Below are 18,895 nucleotides of genomic sequence, written 5' to 3' on the forward strand. Positions count from 1 at the left end.
TCTCTCCTCTGCTGCTCCGGGGAAGTTGATATTATTGGCCAGCAGCTACAGCGAAGGTTTTGATGGCATAACAGCTGTGGAAACCGTCATCAGGATCCAGGCAACCACCTGGCACTTCAAGGAAAGCTCCCTGTGGCACAGTGCAGCTAACAGCTACGCTACAAGCCTCTGGGCATTGTTGCACCTTGCTGCCCTCATAAGAGGACATTCATCCGAAGAGAACCACTGATTCATTTTGCCACACAGGCTGTGGCATTTGAATGAGATGGCGTAATCACTGTGGATTTCAAGGTCATTGTCATACAAAGAGATCTGTGCAGCCATCACACGTTAAATATATTTCTACAACCAGTCTTACCATGTCCTTTACTTTTACTTCTATACGGTCTTCTTTAACTTTGCAGGTCTTAATGTAAAGGTGAAACAATGGCAATACCATGAATGCACACGGGTCCAGGTGTGTGTGTGTGTGTGTGTGTGTGTGTGTGTGTGTGTGTGTGTGTGTGTGTGTGTGTGTGTGTGTGTGTGTGCGTGTGTGTGTGCGTGTGTGTGTTCCTGAATGTTCTGCTTGAGACAGTTGAGGTTGCACAAGGAGAAAACCCACTTCACTTGACATGTGATGTGAAAGGTGGTCACTCATTAGCTGTCCTCACATATGACCTCTGAACAGTGTCCAGCGAGCCAGGTCTGGTCATTGTCCTGAGCTGCCTTTCACATGTAGGACAGAGATTGTCAGTGCCAGACGCTTTCTTCTCCACTAGAACTACTTTGTTTTGTTAGTCGACAGGTAAAGGAGTAGGATTTATGCATGATGATGACAGTTTTAGCATCTGAATTAATATTCCATGTATCAGATATTCTGTCAGTGCAACTTGTTAACTGTGATTTTGTTAATCTGTTCTGCACATGCAACATCTATTGCGTGTCTGTCCGTCCTGGGAGAGAGATCCCTCCTCTGTGGCTCTTCCTGTGGTTTCTTCCATCTTCTTCTTTTTTTTCCCTGTTAAGAGGTTTTTTTTTTCCTAACTTGAATCGAGGGTCTAAGGACAAAACATTGTACATTTCCATGTGTGAGCTCTGATGAAAAAGATACTGTTTGATATGACTCACTTGTCCTGTGAGCATCAGTGCATTCATTTAACAACCAGACTATGTTGTATGTTTATGGCAGGTGTATAACAGGATGTGATATGAGGGAGAGACAGAAAGTCTGGAGAAGGATTCATTAGGGGCCAAAATATTGAAGGCTATGTAAATGTAATACTTTATACCTTCCTTAAATATTAAAAGTCATACTTTTGTACATTAAAGTTTGCTCGCTCTTGAGAGAGCGAGACCAGCAACAATAAGGGTTTTTCTTTTTTCGTGCTGTTCCATCAAGGACAGATTTGTCCTCCTAAGAGCCGTCAGCTGTATGTGACGGTGCTCCTGCGTCTCCAGGCAGCTGCTGCCTCTGTGATTCCCCTCAATTGTCAGATTGTCCTTCATTCAGAGAGAAGCTCTTCAGTGCAGCTTTTCCATTTACCCCCCTTTGTTTATGGATTTGTGACCGTGGTGGTCACGGCTAGAATAACAATGGGAAAAGACTGAGGGGCATATTGAGAATGGCAGTAAAAAGGATTCAGGAAAACACTGCTGCAAGAAGCCCGGTGGAAGTATTAGGTGGTAAATGTTAAATATTTTCCTGTCTTTCTGTATGGAGAAAATGTTCATAGTGTTTTAACCCGTTGAGTAAATTAATTTTTCGTAGTATAACATTTTTTGTTGCTATAAAACATAAAAGGACGTTTGCAGATGGTGTTCATTGACAGTATTGCTTGCTGTTACAGGACTTTTACAGTGGTTGACTCACTCCGAAGCGCTGCACAAAAAGAGGCTGATTCAGGTCTTTTCAGTCTGGTTTTATGGTGTTTGAATTTTGTTTCATGTGTTTGTCCACTGATGATGTACCCAGACCTACATATGAAGGTTCAGGTTTCAGTCGCAGACGGCCGAATGATCTGAATAAAATGTTGGTAAAATTTGCACATTTCATTTGTATCAATATATTTCTACGGCATGTGCCCTGTCAGATTATTCAGATTATGTATATAAGGTGACTCTCACTGTTTCAACATGTGTACCTGATCTAACCTGGCAACCCTCATCAGCTCCCCACGGAAGATATGAACATTTCGTGCCGTAGTTAACAATGAAAACCGCACTAAAAGCCTTCTGAGCATCGCCTCAATCCTTTCATCTCTGCACGGTTTCACGCGCAGCATGTGGCACCCTGCAGCTTCATCTGACCGTGAGCTGTGGGCTCCATGGTGATTACAGCCACGTCCTCTGAGAGATCACTCTGTGGCGGGCAGAGAAAGGCTGATCCATCCGCTCTCGGTGAGGAAGGTAAAGTCCGATGTTACCGAGGCTGAATGTCCACTTAGAGCTAATCACAGAGCGGGTCGGACTGATAGGAGGGAAACCCAATCACCTGCGTGCTTTTGGCTAATAGTAACGGATGGTGCAGAGTGTGTGAGGTGTTCAGGATTGTTGAGCACTGATGTTTTGGTGTCCACGGACAGATGCACACTGATGTGTACAGCAAAGTGCTCTGAAAATGTCAGTCTGCTTCTTTTTCTCTGTCTGACACTGACGCACAAACACAAACACTGTATTTGACGTTCATCTTGAGCTGAGAAAGATTTTCAAAGGCAGTGACAAAGGCCACTGAAGTGTGAAAAATGGCTCAAGCTCAGAATTGTCCCCCATCTATCCATCTACGTCCTTTGCTTTCTCTGAAACCCCTCATCCATTTTCGATCCCGGAGACCTTGGAGGTTAAAGTGTGCTTCTGTCTGTATGTTGTATGTGTGTTTGTGTATGTGTGTAGTAGATGCTCTAACTACACTATACTTTTTTGCCTTCAAGGAAATAAAATACAACGGTAAACTAAGACATCCACTTAAACTGGGTCACCGCTCTACCTTTGCATTATCTTCGTCTAACAGACAATGCAGTGGATGGGTTTGTTTATCTTCTCCTTTTCGCCAGTTTGTCCCCTGAACTTCTGTACTTTATTTAAAAGCCAAGCAGCCCTTATTTCAGAGCGAAACACTGTGTCAGCTTTGGTTTCTTTACTTGTGTGGCAGTGTATGTGCTCATGCGTATGCATAGTTTAGTAGGAAAGTACATGTGTGTGTGTGTGTGTGTGTGTGTGAAATGAAAAACTTGTCGAATGATGTAATTACTATTCAAATGTGTATTTTTTTTGTGTTCTTGTAGTTTTTTGTATTTTTTGTGGTGGGACAAAAATTAGCAAGGCTTACAACCTGGAGGGTGGTAAAAGTATAACTCCTGAACATGAACAAGATTTTGTCCTCCTTGGCTCTGCTCCCACAAATGGGCCTTTCAGACAGTTGTAATAGCTTCTGGCTGTAACACACATGAAAAAAAGATGCTACTTGCATGTCTGATGAACGATGAAGTTTTCTGAAACACAGTCCACCCTTTCAATGTGCCTCTGTCAGCCGCAACCGTTACAACATCAGAGGCAAGGCTTTCCTCCTCCTCATCACGGGGCTCGGCAGTGTCTACATCTAATTATTACCTAGCAAGTAATCGGTTGCATGTGAATGCTTTCTGTTGGACCAAGTACAACAGCCACATGCTGATGGTGGCATTGGCAATGCATAAGCCTGTGCAACCAGATGTATAATTTAAGCTCATATTGAACGTGTTGTGTGTTGTTGCACCAAATTCAGCACTGCACTACTTGGGTCCTCAGCAACAAACATGCAAAATATAAAGTCGATCGGATAAACGAACCACAAACTGACAGACAGGCAGAGATTTCTCACTGTATCATCAGATGAGAGTCTGCACACATGCACCTTTATATGCAGCATGCTGGTGCAGATGTGCGTCCCCCATGTGCCAACAGAACAAACGCTGACTCAGCACTGGAAGGGCACTTTGCGGAGTGTCTTAGCGGCGTGTTTGGATGTTGAAATGAGGTGGTCCAGTGTCAACACAAGCAGATTGTGAGAGGCAAAAGCCTTTTATTTCTCTTTTGCTCTGTAAACACAACATATTCCAGGGCTGTGCCTCCACATGATGAGGTCCTGCACATCATCACAGAAATATAAATAATAGAAACTGTAGCTGCATTAAAAAATAAACCGCAGGCTCATGTAGACTATTAATCTGTCCATGTAGAGTGATAAGCTGAAGCACGTACCACACCTACCATATGGTGCCCTGTGAGATTCTGGACCACTGGTCATCCTTTTGAGTGATGTTTTTATAAATGGGTCCATGTTTTGTGTACATCATAAATGTCTGCATACCATTCCACTGATTGATAGTTGGTAGAGAAGAAACAATATCCTGACAAAGTCAGGGAAGAAAAACACTGCCAGCTAGTAAACATGGATGTAAAAACCATAATTTAAAAATGTAAATTAAAACATGCCACAGCATTTACATATGTAGAATCTGAAAGTGTTTCATGAGTAAGGATTCATTAATTCAGTTTTCTTCTTTTCGTGTTTGCCTTTAAGGTGAAACACTGAATGCACACATGACTTTTGTCTTTTGTTTTGTTAATGGAAAGAGACCCGACAAAGGATGGAGAATGTTGGCTATCCAAAGTACTATTTAATCATAACAAAATAAAGTCATCTTGATCTCAATTTTATCCACTTTTGTACCTTTGCCCTGCAGTGTACCTCTGCTTTCAGCAAACAGTTGTCAAATGGTACCACTGAGTCTTTTTGCCCCATTATGATTGTATTATCATTCCTCCATAAAATAAATCACTTCAAAGTGAAGACAGGTGTACAGCTGGGATCGACACTTCACTTCTCTTGCTCTTAGCTGCTCTCCTCTCCCTTTTTTCCTTTTCCCCTCACCAGATTAATCTCTCCGTGCAGCTCTAAAAAGTGTCCCAGTTTGGGAGACGCTCAGCCGCAGTGCTATAAATGACTATGATCCCACAGCATAAACTGGGGAGCAGCCATACCATGAACAATAGGGGTCTTAGAAGGATTCATTTAGAAAAGGGTTGGTGGAAAGACAGCTTGTCAGACGGATGGTTAGAAGGAGACAATGGACAAACGTACAGCGGTTAGCCTGTTCTGTGAAGCCTTTTGTTGTTTCTGTGTAACAATATGTGTTGGCTTGTTAGCAGGCCTTCAGATCTAAAACAGGCTAAACAGTCTGTTGAAACATCAGGTAACTGTCATTATGCACCAGCGCACGTCTGGTATGATATAAATGGAACAGCACTGACATCTTTGTATCTGTCTAAGTGTCCCACTAGAGTGTAAAGTAGCTGAAGGGACATTTATCATACTAGCGCTCCTGTTTCATGTTTCATGCTTTGACTCATCCATCGGCTTCTTCATCAACACAACTATGTGCGCATTATTTGGTATTTTATTTATTTATTTGGTATTATTTTATAAAAGAGGGACTTAGGCACAAAAGCAACAAAAGGGAACTAGGAACAAGGAAACCATCTTGCACAGTTGTGATGCTATCACATGAAAGATGTCTTATCACTTATTGCGATGCTGACTCTCTCTCTCTCTCTCTCTCTCAGACGGCACCCCATCATAAAGGCATGGCACCAGCTTCACACTGATGACTGAACTTCTCATGTTCTGGGTGATCCCTGGGCTTCATCAAGGACTTAACAGGGAACAACAAAAAAAAAGGAACTGTTTACACATATCACTACTCTGGCAAAGAAACCGACAGTGTGTTTGGTCTTATATATAAATAATAAGTACAAAAACATCAATATGCCAAATCTGAGAAAGAGACAAACTCTTCCGCTACTTTGGGTTGAAGCCTTCAGTTTTGACCCCTTTTCCTCTGCAGACGAGCCCAGAGCCTAGCTGAATCCACAAGACATGCAGAAGGTGCTGAAGACCGGCATCCAGCCAACTCGGAGAGAGAAGAACTCCTAATTCAACAAACTCTGTACACAGCTACATCTCCATCGCTACCAGCTTAGTGGGGGTGAACAAAGATGTTATCACCCTGCTGCCTGCTGAGAGGGAGACTGATCCAGAGAGCTGCCATGTGTGATCGGGCACTCCGAGAGTGCACAAGAGCATCTTCTCCCCTTGCCATCTGAACGACAAGGTGAAATCATACTTTTTCCTGTAACTGAGCATGTTGCTATAGATTGAGAGGACTGACTAAGAATTATTAACCCTAACCTAGGTAGAGACTCTGAAATATGGTGCTCCATGTGAAGTCTTTTACCTTGTTTTACTAAATATAATTTATTCATGCTACATCTTTGAAAAAATGTACATAATCATAAAGCTGAAATGTATGCTCATTACATCTGTCAGTCCTGATCGGAAATTAGATGGAGAATTGGAGGTACAGTGACCAAAAAGAGGAAATGCAGAAAAATGGTCTGACGGCTCAATAATAAAAATTATAAAAATGATGAAATTAAAAGACAACTACATTACATTTAGCTTTTAAGTCATATTCAGATTGATGTGAAGAAATGTCCTGTCAGTGTCAATATTTATACCAGAAATTAATGTAATGATGTGTTTATAGAATGATGAGCCATATTCACTCTTGCAGTCTTCCCACCTTTTCTGCTAGCACAGAGGCACATTCAAGATATAATGTTACATAAAACATGTTATATCACATCATTTCTGAGGTGGAAACATGTTGAAAAGTGTCACATTGGCCCTGTGGCTTCACAAGTGTCAGAGTGATGATTCGTGACTGAAATCAAATGGACCGAATTCTAACATGAAAATACATTTCCTGCATCCGACATCTGCCTTACTGATCCTATCTATTGGTGACACATAAATAGCTGATAATGTCTTTGAAATGTCCAGTTTGAAGTTTCCTGGAAAGACATTTGCAGCTATTACAGCGGCTTATTGGAAAAGAGCAGAATATTTTTATTAAATGGGGCCATTTTCAGTAAAGTTAAAGGTAATTTTATCATCATTTGGGGGTCATATCGAAGAAATTATCATCATACTTTATTTGGTAACCTCCTGCATAACATGAAATTTGCAGACATGTTAAAGGTCCCATATTATACTGGTTTTCATCACTTTCACACAGCTGTCAGACATCCAACAACACTGTGTTTGAAATGTATTGCCCCAAACCCATGTGTGGTCCTGAATTTCAGCTGTCTAAAAGTCGCCCTACTGAGCTCTACAGAGAGCAGGCTGTTTCTGTGCCTGCACCCTTAAATCCCAATGAGCTCCATCTGTCAGCACCTGTCTTGCCTGCTACATGCCCCTCTCAGGGAGACGATGCAGCTTATGCTAATGGTAGCATGTGCTAATGTTTATGGTGGCTGTATCGCTATGGCTCGCCAAGATGCTGTCATTCAACCGAACCAGTTTGACCCAGAATCGGAGCCAGACGGGAGAGACTCCTGAAGAGATACAGACTCTGTGGCTGCAGCAGGACGTATCAGAATGGTTACTGTGTCTGAAAAATGTTTGTTTGTTCGTATGTGTTGTTACAGTTACTACCATGTAGCTAATGGCTAACAGCTAGCAAAAGCTGCAACACGGTCTCCAAACTCTTGGACACTGTTCGCGTCGTCTCTGTCTCCAGTCTGCACACATTTCCAGACTTTGACTGTGACAACCAAGCTCCATCATAATATTATTAACATTAAACTCGCTTCAAACGCCATTGCATAGTGGACCGAAGCAGAGCTAACTAGTTAGCCAGTTTCCAGCTGACTTCACCATACCATCACCTGACTTCATAAAGACATTGCGAAACACTGCTATCTTACCGCTGGACACAACAAACTTCACCTGGATGTGGATGGATGCGCCCCTCTCAGATATCTCCTATCATCGTGCTGAGGTGGCCGGCCAATGAAGATCTCTCCTTTCGTTTTGTAACTACAGGAGCTGAATCTGAACAGCCTGTGGGAGCGCCTTTTTTACCAGTGGGTCTGTTGGTGGAGCTGTTTCTAAATTGTTTCTGCTAAAGGATCAAATTTCACTCATTTTGTGTTTGTCCAGTGGGAATATCTTTTCAGTCCCCGCAGGGCCTTTTCCTGTTTCCCTAAATTGTAATCAACGTGTACTTGTGTTCATTTTACAGCTGATTGATTTTGCCTCTCACAATTTACAGAGGCTGTATTATGAAAACCACTGTGTGTGAGATTTTGTTGTTGGGTCCCATGCAGCTGTTTCTGATGTCCAAGAGCTTGCTCTAATAGAGAAGCATATTAAAGAGAGGGAAGGCATGGTCAACACACACATAATTAAAAATGCACACAACTACACACCCACTAAAAACACCCACACACACACACATATTAATTATGCAAGTTTATAAACACCTTATGCATACACAAGTAAAACCCCCCTCCATCTCAGTCGCAGGAATATATTAATAAGCATAGGTGTTTGTGTTTCTGAGGGAATGGCAGTGCAATTTGGTGTGGCATGCTGATGATGCCACATCACCATCTGAGTTCTATTGTCACTCAGATGGTGTTACGACCTCCGTCGCTGTGCCCTGATGAAAATTCGCCCTTAATTAGAACAGCAACACACTGGCACAGTGGGCAGGGCAGCAGGGGAGGGTGTGTGTGTGCGCGCGTGTGTGTGTGTGCGTTCGTGTGCGCCTGCTTGCATGTGAAATAAAGTTGCTTAAGCACAAAGAAGTTGAATGACTTGAATGACAGATGAGCATTTTCCATCCACCTACAGAAATGTTCATATTGATTAGTACATCTATTCATGAAAGAGCACATTCATGTCAAGGTCAGAAATTTCTGTCCTGCTCATTATATCTCTCTTTATATCTGCTGTTAACAGAGATTCAAATGTTGTTTTCCCCTCTCTTGCCTCAGCTCACCCTTTGATACTTTCATGTATCTCTGTCATAGATATAGAAGTTATGACCCCTGCACTTACTCTCTGCTAGCCGGCTCTGTGTTCTCTGTCCTCTGTGCAAACTTCCCCACTGCATCATTTACTCTGGTAATCCCTTTAAATCCTTTGGGGTTTTTTTTTCGCATTTATCTTCAAGCTAAGTTCTAGCTGCTGCTTCCCAGAGGTCACTTGTCAATCACAGCCGTGCTTTGTTTTCTCTTTTTTAATCAGTCGAGGGTGGCCACAGACACTCATAATAACTAACCCGTTCTTCCTGTGTTGTGAATGTAAACACATCGCATCCTAATTTGCTGGTGGCTTTTGTGAACTACAAAGCTTCTGTTTTCTCTGTGTGTGTAGTCAGAGATATGGAGCCACAAGTGGGCTTTCACATGAAAATCATGTATTCACTTTAACCCTCAAGTGCAAACCTAAGGTCTTTAATGGGGGACTCCATTACATGTTGTCAAATTCATTCGTTTCTTAGAATGAATCATTCAGCTTTCTGCTTTTCCTCAAATGGTTATAATCCATGCAAAGTGATGAAAAAAATATTAAAAAGTCAGCTCACGGTCACAATGACACAAAGGTGCTCAGGTTTAATGCATTTTATTTGATATTGGTGAGTTCTGATGAAAGCAGCTCTAGAAATTAAAATGCACCTGAGGCCAGTGATCATCAGGAATTTGTTTTTGTGCTGCTTCACTTTTAAATCAAATCATTTAAAAGTGAAACTAAAGCATGGCAATGAGGAAGCAAGCTCCGACCATATGAGCTCCTGGAGGATAAGTTTAACAGTGAAAGAAAATGTAGAATAATGGTTAATATTTGAACAATACCATCTTTATGATGGCAAAAACATGCATGTTGAAAGGCACCAATAACATACAATTAACTGCTGAATGTTACAATGCATTTGAAACATTAGTGGGTTCTTGAAAAGGATGTTAAGAGCAATAGAGAGCAGAACGAGGGTCATCTGAGTCACAGTGAAGGCTGGAGTCAGAGGTGATTCTTCGAAGTTGATAAGGTCAAAGGATGTAAACATTTATTGTGTAATCCTTTTTATTTTTGTCTCCATAAACCAAAATAGTCTTAGTGTGAGAGTATCCATATAGCCACTCCTTGATGTGATAAGAATGCTTTAACCATGACACGAATCCTTTTGTTTGTTTTCATCTGCTTTTTTTCCTCCTTATTTTCCCCCTTTCTGAAAATATAGCGTGTTCAGTTATTGTAGATGTACTGAGACGTACTCCTTTGATCTACTGTAATGAATAAAAAATGCTGCAGTAATGTTTTTGAAGTTCCAGAAATGTTTTGTCAACTACGGAACTTACCATCTACCAGCTACTAACCCTTTATGTGACAACGGTCAAAATACCATCCGAGTTGGAGTGCTGGTGGGGGAACCTCATATGATTATGTCAGCAGCTTTGTCCTTACTGCTATAAATATGCAAGTAGCTTTTCTGGCCAAATTTAAATTTAGGAAGCCAGAAGAGGAGCGACAACCTTTCCTGGAAAACCTTGGCATTCAGCTATCTGGGGGCCGGAGAAAAGGAAAAAAGTTGCATCACTTCCAAAAGCTAATGAATGCATAAAAATTCTTAAATTGTTTTGCACACATACATTAACACTCAAGTTGTTCATGTTTGGTGAGGGAACTGCACACAAACACACATGTGCGCACACTGATTTTGGACTCTGACTTCGTTATATTCTGGGCTCTTTAGGTAGCAGACTAAATTGGGCTTCAGAGAGAGAGAGTGTGTGCGTGCCTAAGAAATTGGCTCAGCACACAATATATTAAGCATATTAAATTCTCCATCTCTACCTTTCCGTCTCCCTCGGGATTCATACAACGTGAGTGAGATGCGCCTACAGGGGGATGAAAGCAGAGGAAGTGCTTTGTAAATGAATAACCTCTACACTCCTCACTTCAGCCATTATTCATGGGCAGTGTGTGTGTGTGTGTGTGTGTGTGGGTGTGTGTGTGTGTGTGTGTGTGTGTGTGTGTGTGTGTGTGTGAGGCAAGGATAATTGGCATGAGTGTTTTTGCGTGAAAGTAACAGAAATACAAGAAAACAAAAAGGGTGAGAAGGAGAAAACAAAAGGCACTCTCTCTGCCGCTGCAGATTTCTTCTAATGTGTGTGTCGACATGAGTGCTGATGGTCCCCGAGAGTCTGCTACACATTAGACCCAGGCAATCGCACACCATCAGGCCTCTGCCCATTAACCGCCAGAATCCTAATTAGGTCTACGCCTGTGCACACATTCACACAGGCACACACCGACACACAGTCCGACGTCAGTGTGAACCAGCTCATGTGGTTTACGGCTGGAACATGTAACACAACTACAGGGAGTAATTTCCGACTGGACGGTCAGGTTTGAGATTTCTGTGGCTCTTCTGCGCTTTGGTTTGGTTGTTTAAATTTGGCTTCATTGATGCAATTGTATAGCTATCACAATTCGGTACGCTGTGTTTTCTTTTTGAAATGGCAGTGGCCGAGGAATCACAGTTGCTCCGTGAAGCGAGGTCAATACCGCATCCACAGCCGCAGATTTAATGAGCAGTCATCAGCGCTGTTCTGTCCGCTCTGACCTCAGTGGATGTTACATACACAGAAATGTTGATATCTTAAGCGACAACATAGATAGGTAATATCTTGAAGTGCTCGCCTTCCTGACTCTACTCACAACCTAACTAATTGCTCCCCATGTTGTCTTTTTAATCTTTCTCATTGCAAAGCGTCCCTCTCAGCTCTCTGTGGTTCACACAGCAGAGCAGTAGTTAAAAGACTGATGGCTCCACGTCAGCCAATGGACAGGTCCAGCTGGAAGAGCACAATATGACAATACATGTGCCTCCGTTTTTAGTATATATGTTTTTTGTGACTACTGTCAAAACATATAATTCAAGGTGACTATTCCCCATTACCTTGCATATTTTCCTGAATATATACTTAACCGCCAAACAATAGAGACAAATCTGCACTTGTAACCTAATGTTCTAGGATTAAAGGCTTTCATTGAAGGTACACAAGGGTTTTAAACTTTACCTGATAAACAGGGATAAACACTGTCTGGTGGAATAATGCATTTTCTAGAAAAATCTATTTAGTGACTGTTTGTAGATTGAAGGGACAGACAGGTATGTCAGTTTTTGTTTGAGCCAAGTGATTGAAATACTTGACAAATTTAGAAAATAATTGACCAACTTTGAAATAATCAAATAGAGGATAAATACGGCGTTGGGGGCAGTGTTGAAATGTAACAAAGTATATTTACTCAGAAAATGTTAAAATTGGTAAATGTAATAACTTTGGTTACTAGTTACTTTATAGACTACATGCTTCATTAGCTAAATTAGTGAAAAATAACTAACACAAATCAGACAACAAAAGGATAACAATGATAAGAAGAATGCTGAATATTGGTCTCTGATAATTGGCCAGGCCGATAATCAGTGTTATATGTAATCAGTGCACACATACAAATCTATTTTGCTTTTACTTGTATTTTGGATATTTAAATACATTTAATATCAGATAGTTTAAAAGTTTTACTCAAGTACTATCTGCATGAGTGACTTTCCCTTTTACCAGGGTAATGTCTTAACATAATGTCTCACTTTTACTTTTACTTTCACTCAAGTCTGAATTTTGGGTACTTTATATAACACTGGTTGGGGCTAATGCAATGAGTTTCAAATAGGATTTCCATAATTTTGGACACCGAAGAGGTGAAGATCGGTTAGCGGGGGTGGAGCCAAGGTCAGGGCTAGCTGTCACTCAAAGTGGCCGCACCTCTAATTAAGCATACATTTAACCCTTTAAACCCTTAGGGTTAACCCTAACCCTAGAAAATTGGCTTGGCTTAAAAGGTTAAGCCATGATATAATTTAACCTTTTAAGCCCCAAGCCAATTTTCAAGGGTTAGGATGATTCACAAAGTTTGATGTTTAGTTGTTTATTTGAGTAGTGTTTCGGCTGTGTTTGGGTCATATAAACATGTTTTTTACATATTGTAGCCCAGCGTCTGCTGTTTAATTTGATATAAAATACGATTATATTCTTTCATAATTAGTGCAGTAGTGGCTCTGTGGTTGTTCTGCATGTCTTAAGGGTTAGGGGTTAGGGTTAGGGTTAAAACCCCCAAGGTCCCCCAATTGAATTCTATGATATTTTCTTCTTCTATAATTTTGTTGAAAGTAACACAAACGTAATCAGTAACTAGCATCAGTCTACAGACACAGTGTATCACTGTAGCACTGTATAAACTGTGCAACAAAATCTTTGATGGTAGACAAATGTACATCATCTTGGTATATCTTTATTACTTAATTTACTTATATTTATTACTGGATGTGTTGAAACATTATCCAGTGGCATATTGCCGCAGAGCCACTGTTAGGACGAAGGATGAAAAGTTGTGATTCTAAACAAAAGTGACCCTTATGCAATCTGCCATTTGTCTTTATCACAGTGGGGTTTTTTTTTATAACTCAGTGTATGAATTGTGCGTGTGTTTGTGTTTCCATGCACGAATGAAGAGAGGGATGGCGAAATGATCCACTCCGTCTCAATGAGTCCAAGCCGGCCACATGGTGGCTGTGCCCGACAACGGCCATCTGGACTGGCTGGCAGTGGCCGACTAATGGAGCACAGACTGGAGTTTTGGCTGGCAGGGTGAGTCTTCAGTTTGGATAATGACTATAGTGATTAAATGGGGTGTGGATTTTGAACTTGGCTGTGAGAACATCAAGCGATAAGTAGTTTCCATTGCTGGCTGTGGGAGATCTTGGACACTGGAGCACGAATAGAACTGTGAGTGGACATGAGGCCGGATGATCGTGTTGATGGGCTTCATAATTAAAGCAAATCTGCGCCTCACATCCAGTTTGGTCATCGTGCATCACTCCAGCTTGTCTGATGGAGGAGATATACATGAGCCCCGAAGGCAAGCTTAAATTCATATGATAATTTATGTGTGGAAACTGACAAAAGCTGCCCAATTACTCTAGTGAGATATTTGCTGGCAGCATTATTAGTTGAATGGGAGAAAATCTGCCAATGCTAATCAGGGTCATTAATGTGATTATTGATCCTTACAACACAATCTCCTGATAGGTTATTATAACTGTTTGCTTTTCTTTCGCTCTGGTTTTATCCTTGAAGTTCTAAAATTAGCCATCGGGGAGTTTAAATGTTGATGTATTCTTTTAAGGGCATCCAAGACAGCAAAAGCAAATAATATTTTAAAATAGAATCGGTGCCAAATAGGAATTTTTAGTTTTCTCTAGGCTTGTTGCCGCTGTGTAGGGTGGTAGAGGAAGGATTCAGCAGGTCGCATTTGAGGAGAAATGGCAAGCTCAACAAAAACGTGGTGCCGCTTCCCCTCCAGCATTGCAGAGGTCTCTGTGGGAGGCCTCGCTCACTCTTATCTTTTCTCTCGCTCCCTCTATTTATCTCCCACCTTGGGCTTCTTTAATTTACTGGTTGGTCCTTGATCATTTGTGGCCTCCAGATTTCTTTTCCTTTAATGGTTTCAAACACACATACAAATGCTCTCTTTCAGTACGCACAGGCATACCCACACGCACATCAGCAGTAGGTTTTTCCTGTTAGTTATTTCAGATTGCATGTGAATCAGACATACAGTAGTACTGCTGCCCTCAAATACTAGAGTACAAGTGTAATAACTGTATCACCCAAATCACAAATTTACTGACTGTGTGTCAGCTAATAAGTAAATTCAGTTGCAGCGGAGAAATGTCAAATACATATTGGCAGCATTTTAGAAACAGTACCATTTCATAGTTCGCTAGCCTTGATTCCATTGACATGTTTCTATGCACATTTTCATTTAAATCCCTTTAAAGCTTTATTCAAGACTTGAAAATATTGATGGATGAAAAACCCTCCTCAGTTTCGAAAACTCTCACCATTACATTATGTTGTTGTGATCTCTTCATCCACAGCAGTAAAACGGTTTTCTCATAGTATCTTGGTCCATTTTATTTAACAAGGAAATTTAAGATGCTTTCACACCTGAATGTCCAAACCAAGGTCCAATCCAAGATTCACGTTTTTTTTATACTGTGGATACAAGAGAGAAGAATGCCACCTAAAGATAAAGAGATGACAGCGGTAGGATACAAAGGTGAGAAGGTGTGGTCTGAAGAAGCAGTGTGTCAACGGATGAGAAGGACAAATTTCCCTTTTGTGATGACCTGGATAGCGGTGTGGGCACTCGCCCAACAAGCTTCATCTTTAAATGCATCTACCGATGCTCCAGGCGCAACAGACAACACTTTGGAAAGTGATGAGTAGGCGACTGTTTTTTCTATTTCTGATGTTAGCTTGTCACAGCTTCTTGTATTTGTTCCAAAAGTCTAAAAACTTAAAAGTCTAATAATGTTTTCACAGTAGAAACACATCAAACCATACGTCAGTCTGATCCGGACTGAGACCACCTCTTTTGGTCAGACCAAGGTTTGGTGGTTACGTGTTGACTGTGGTCCGGTGGTGGTTTCACTGATCAGATCAAATTAAAAAGTCTGAATGCATCGATTTAAAATGTGTAAAAGGGACCTTTACCAAAACATGTCGGAATGTTATGCATTATATTATATTTCAAAACAAATATTGACAAAGGTAATATCATCTAATTCTATTACAAAAGATTCACTTTTTTATTGCAACAATGATTTAAAATTTTCTGGTCAGCTATTCTGAGGAATTTGCTCATTAAGAACATCACAGCAATGGCACAGAAACAGCTCGGGTTGGAGCATGAAAAAAAAGTTGATGCATCTGAGGTCCCCCTGGCAGGTTTTTGGTGGCTCACCTCCCTGTGTACTCATCTGCTATGCAAATAGCTGCTGAGCAGATGACCTTTTTAACTGGAAGTAACAGGCATGAATATGGAAATGCGTATATGTAGTGACTTCGGCCAACAAGCGGGGTGCATAATTGTGCTATCATCCACCCACAAAGCCTGAAATTTTGGGAGTGTGACCTCCACTGTGATCGTTCTGCCCAGAGAGCGAGTGAGAGACTTGCAGACCGTGGATGTGTGTGGTGGCCATGGACTTATCACATCTCAGTGCTACAGGGGGAGACTAAAGAGGATTGTTATGCTATGCCCTTGAGTGTGCCTCTGTGCCCGTTTGTGTGCACAGTATGTGCATGCATTTGTGCTGGCAACTTGTGTGAGTTTCCATCTGTATGTGTGTATATCTGGGTCCTTGTGCATCTGTGTGTCACTTCACCTTTATGCACTTCTGCCTCCATATGTTTTTGCATATGTCCATGCTGCGTGGCTCTGCATGCGATCCTGCACATCTAAAGGATAGATGTCTTTATAGCTGTATAAAACCTCAAAATCATAGCGCACAGTAAGTTATATACAATCAAATCCTCTGTGGGTCATGGAAAGAATATTTATTGGACTACTTGTTTAGCATTCCCTTGGGATGCTTTTTTCCCTTCTGTTCTTTCTGAGGCATGTTGTTATGGATCTAACCCACCAACATCTTCAGCCTCTCCACTGGTCTACTGCTGCTCTTCTGTCGCTACTCCACCACCCAGTCTGTATGCTCTACTTAAGGAGCCAACTATGATCAGATTTTTAAGATGCATGTATACACCATAGTCTGACTAAAATCGGACCAGATCGTATTTCTCATAGTTGGATTAATACACTTAGATTACTTGATTGATAGTCGCATTCTGTGCAGGCTCAAGACTTTTTTCCCGGAGCCGTGAGCCGGAAGTAGAAGAACAGTGACGGCGGCTTTCCTCCGAAATAACCGCAAGCAAGAGCGCCATTGTGCATCTAGTTTGTGTAATGATCATGTACACCATATGCGAAATGTACAAAGATGTAGCTTCTCCTCGCTCTTCCTACAGCATCTTTCTCGAATGCCGAGGCAGCTGATGACGTAAAGAGGTCAGCTGGAGGTGGCTCTGTTACCACAAGTTGAAATGGGTACAGTGCCACCTATTGTACTGGGGTATGACATGCTTCAGCCAGTAATTCGATTTTCTCACCGGCATGTATACTCGGACAATTGCAGTCGTCTGATTGAGCAGCATAGTCGAACTATGGCTGTAATCTGACTAAGCTGTGCATGTCAACACACTGACTGCAGCTGCGGAAGCTACAGTCTACTTCATCAACCCCCCTACCACTGGCATTTTGTTTATACAAGCCTACCATTGTCAGGTTGGGGTAAAGGGAAAACTATGAAAGGGAAAGGTGGATCCAAATGCAGTGACACCGGAGGCAAAATCAGGAGAACAAAAAGCGAGCTTTTATTTAAAGCTGTTACAAAAAAACCAAAAGCAGACCAAAAGAGCAAAAGGCAAAGTAGCAAACAAAAGATCAAGACAAAGTTCAAACCAAAATTCAAAGTTCAACATAAACATGAAAAAAAACTCAAAACCAAGACATACCAAAACGGGACTGAAGACTGGAGCATGGAGCATGGAGCATGAAGCATGGAGCATGGAGCATGGAGCATGGAGCATGGAGCATGGAGCATAACACACAAGACAAAATCCACAAGACAGAATCCAAAAAGCACAAGACAGAATCCAAAAAGCACAAGAATACAATGACTGGGCGAGGAGTGAAGGAAACACAGAGACTAAATACACACACTAATGACATGACGAGGCACAGGTGAGGAGAGAGGAGGAAGGAAACCAGGTGAGATAACGAGGGGGAGGAGCACAGAGGAACAGACCAGGAGGGAACAAGACAACAGACAGAGGGAGCCAGAGGGGAGAACTTAAAGGACACATGAGGGCATGGAAGATCAAAACAAGAGACACAAGACATGGAGAAAGCAAAACATAACACAAGACAAGATACAAGGATGTAAATCAAGAACAAGAAACCAAAAACCAGAAACAAGAACAAAAACAGGAGACATGACAGAACCCCCCCCTTAAGGGACAGCTCCCAGATGTCCCTCAATACTAGAGTTCAAAGTCCAAATGAAGCCGGGAGGGTGGAGGGGGTCAGGAGGAGGGTCAGAGTCAAAGCCGGGAGGGTGGAGGGGGTCAGGAGGAGGGCCAGAGTCAAAACCGGGAGGGTGGAGGGGGTCAAGGGGAGGGCCAAGGTCCAAACAAACATGAGGGTGGAGGCGAGGACTGGAGCCCACTGGAGTCCAGGGACCAAGGCAAAGGCGCAGGCTTGAACCTGCTGGAGGGCGACGACGAAGACGTAGGCGTGGTCTTGAACTCGCCGGAGGGCGACGACGAAGGCGTAGGCGCGGCCTGGAACTCGCCGGAGGGCGGCGACGAAGGCGTAGGCGCGGCCTGGAACTCGCCGGAGGGCGGCGACGAAGGCGTAGGCGCGGCCTGGAACTCGCCGGAGGGCGGCGACGAAGGCGTAGGCGCGGCCTGGAACTCGTCGGAGGGCGGCGACGAAGACATAGGAGCGGCCTGGAACTCACTGGAATCCGGCGACGACGGCGAAGGCGAAGGTGCGGGCTGGGACCCCCTGGAGGCTGGTAACGAAGGCGAAGGCGAAGGCAAAGGCGTAGGTGCTGCCTGGAACTCGCTGGAGGCTGATGGCGAGGACGTAAGCGCTGGAGGCTGGTGACTGGGGACCACAGGCGTAGGCGAGGGCTGGAACCCGCTGGAGGCTGGCGGCAAAAGCGTGGGCTGAGACCCACAGGTGACCAGACCAGTGGCTGGGAAACCCTCCAGGGCCTGGGCCGGACCACCGACGGAGTTTTGCCGGGAGCTGGTGGCCTGGGAGCCGATGAAGGGTCTCTGGCAATAAATGACCTCGGCTGGACCCCTGACCGAGGAGCGGGCACTGGACTCGGCCGGGTCTCCGACCGAGGAGCAGGCACTGGACTTGGCGTGGGACTCGGCCAGGCCTCCGACCGAGGTGCAGACACAGGACTTGGCGTGGGACTCGGCCGGGCCTCCGACCGAGGTGCAGACACAAGACTTGGCGTGGGACTCGGCCGGGCCTCCGACC

General features: G+C 43.0%; 1 protein-coding gene across 2 annotated transcripts in view; it reads right to left on the reverse strand.

Annotated features, from left to right (window-relative positions):
* LOC119026695 overlaps positions 1-18,895 on the reverse strand; it is a 1,024,654-nt gene that overhangs the window by 679,001 nt on the left and 326,758 nt on the right. The window lies entirely within an intron of this gene.

The sequence above is a fragment of the Acanthopagrus latus genome, chromosome 1 (genome assembly GCF_904848185.1).
Source record: "Acanthopagrus latus isolate v.2019 chromosome 1, fAcaLat1.1, whole genome shotgun sequence".
In the NCBI taxonomy this organism is placed as follows: domain Eukaryota; kingdom Metazoa; phylum Chordata; class Actinopteri; order Spariformes; family Sparidae; genus Acanthopagrus; species Acanthopagrus latus.